We start from the raw sequence: 2,545 nt of genomic DNA on the forward strand, positions 1-2,545 counted from the left end.
AGAAAGTGACAGATTTTTAGATTTACTGTCCATTGCATCTTTCTTTTAATACACAAACCCCCTTTTCACTATTTTCTGTCTCCTCTGCCAGATTAACCAATTCCTTTTGGTATCATAAAAGCTAGAAAATGTGTTTCCTTATCTGATTTCCTTATATTACTCATATCACATTAAAAAAAATAAAAACAGGAAAATTAATGATAATTTAGTGGTAAAACAGAAGTAAACTTTGAAACTTTAAAATAGAAAAATGAAAAATCCATGGTAAAATTTAATGTAGAGGAGTATCATGAAGCCCAAAGTAATTTTATGGTTTCTCAGTGAACATGAAAATATATTTCTTGATATTGTATGAAGTGACTTAGTGTTCTTGAATAAGCTAGAAATTGGATGTGATGCTTTTCTTCCTTTTTGGGAAAGAAGTCAACACATTCTACTAGTAAAATATTATGAAAATCAACCTCTAAATTGCACTTATTAATAAGATCCATATTCTAAGAATATTGTTTTATGTATATTCCAACAATAGAATAGTGATTTTTCATATGATTTGCATGACAATATTGTCTTATATTCACGTATTATGTTGTGGTTTAAAAGATTTGTTATATGCATCATTTTGACAATTCCCAAAGTATTATAATCTCATTTGTAGATGAAGAAATTACCATGATTTGCTCAAAATCCCTCAGCCAGCAAATTAGGATCTGGAACTTAAATCTACAAGTTCATAATTTTTCCCAGCACATGCAGGATTTAATATACAGGTATTTATTTCTAAGTACTTATTGACCTTTTGCAAGTCATTCATTCTATTATATTACTGCATAATAAACCATCACAAAAGTTCAAGAATTAAATCAACAACAGCCATTAATTATCTCTCACAATTCTGTGGGAACTGTTCTTCAACATCATATTTTGTCATCTGTAACACAGGAATGGCTGCAATTTCTAAAATGGCCTCTTTTACAAAACTGTGAGTTAGACTAGCTTACTTCTAAGGATGTCCATTGGTCAAGAGTCAAAGGAACAGACAAGATCTCCTCTTCACCTATGACCAAGGTGTTTCCCAGGACAAAACCTTTCATAGCTGGACTGACATGTGCCTACAATCCTGTAATCCTAGCTACTCAGAAGGTAGAGATGAGGAGACAAAAAGTGAGAGTCTATCTCAAAACTACCTAACACACAATAAAGGCCTGACAGAGTTTCTGAACTGGTAGAGCTCCCACATAGAAAGTGTGAGGTCCTGAGTTCAAACTCCAGTACAACAAAAAAATTTTTAAAAACACAACAATATTCCTGGGGAATGTTGATCATGCTAGACAGTCTGAAATTAAAGGGTGAGGAAAATAAGGAGCACCTTTGGATAAAGAAAAAAAATCATATTGCAAAAAGCAGAGAGAGATACTTACCTGGTAGGGAAGAAACCATGATCACAAAGGTGGTTTTCCCAGGGTGAGACTTATCCATTGTCAAATGTGCTGACCCCTGAGATTTTCCCAAATGTGGGAAACTCAACTGCATAATTTATGGTCATGGGGGACTGTGTTCACACTTTCCTCTGGGAGGGGGAAGCAGAGAGAGTGGATATTACTTATCTTTGATAATATGATCTACTTCAAATTTTGTGATGGGAGAAACTTCATTCTTAATTACATTTAAAGTTATCCAGTGAAACCAGTAATTATTCACCAAATTATCTACTGTTTCACTGTACAAATAATTTTATGTTTAGAAATCTGTAAAATGCATCAATAAGTATATAAAATCAACTTTCTTTCATTCAAAATTTGAATAAAAAATTAAATAAATAGAACCATTTTTATCTGTTTGTTTTTCCATTAGTGTGATTGAACTGAGGGCCTTGTGCATGCCAGCTATAGGCTGTAACACAAAACTACAAACCCATCGTGATTCTTTTTATTCAAAACAAAAAGATGCCAAGTATGTAATATTATTTAATCACATGTCTGATAGAGATCAGGAAGATAGATCAGGTCCTCAAAATGTTACAAAAATAATTGACTTTTAACATGTATCCATGGTTGTTTTTATGGGAGCCTGAGATGAACACATCTAAGAATAGAAGAGGGTAAGAAAAACAGTTTCACTTTATTCATGTTATCCTTCTTCCAAGATAGTACAGCTCATTGAAAAGAGACACTTAGCCTATTATTTCTCCCATGGAGGGAAGTTAAGGTGAAACAAGCATGTAATTCCCTCAGACTCTAGGAACATTGCCTAGAAGGAGCACTTCTGTCTCAATTCACACAAAATCTGAGGGACTTTGTGTGGTTTCTTATCTTGGTATGATCTAGGACCAAGAAGATGGGAGGAGATTTATGTTAGCAGAGTATGGATATGAACAACTGGCCTCAGATGCAACTGCTAGTGTTCTGAACCTCATAGAGCATTGCTAATGAGTCCTGTGGGGCACCTTACCTATAGACACACTCAACTAGCTGACATGTAGCCCCACATTCATCTTCAGATGGTGCACACTATCCCACAGATGTCATATGTGACCCCGTAAAGCACT

The 2,545-nt window shown here is 34.4% G+C and overlaps 1 non-coding gene across 1 annotated transcript; it reads left to right on the plus strand.

Annotated features, from left to right (window-relative positions):
- The first annotated feature begins 1,410 nt into the window (after positions 1-1,410).
- On the plus strand, positions 1,411-1,570 carry LOC141424348 (U1 spliceosomal RNA). Its single transcript, XR_012449298.1, has one exon. It is a non-coding gene; the product is annotated as a U1 spliceosomal RNA (small nuclear RNA).
- Positions 1,571-2,545: the final 975 nt, after the last annotated feature.

Source organism: Castor canadensis, chromosome 6, assembly GCF_047511655.1.
Source record: "Castor canadensis chromosome 6, mCasCan1.hap1v2, whole genome shotgun sequence".
NCBI classification, from domain to species: domain Eukaryota; kingdom Metazoa; phylum Chordata; class Mammalia; order Rodentia; family Castoridae; genus Castor; species Castor canadensis.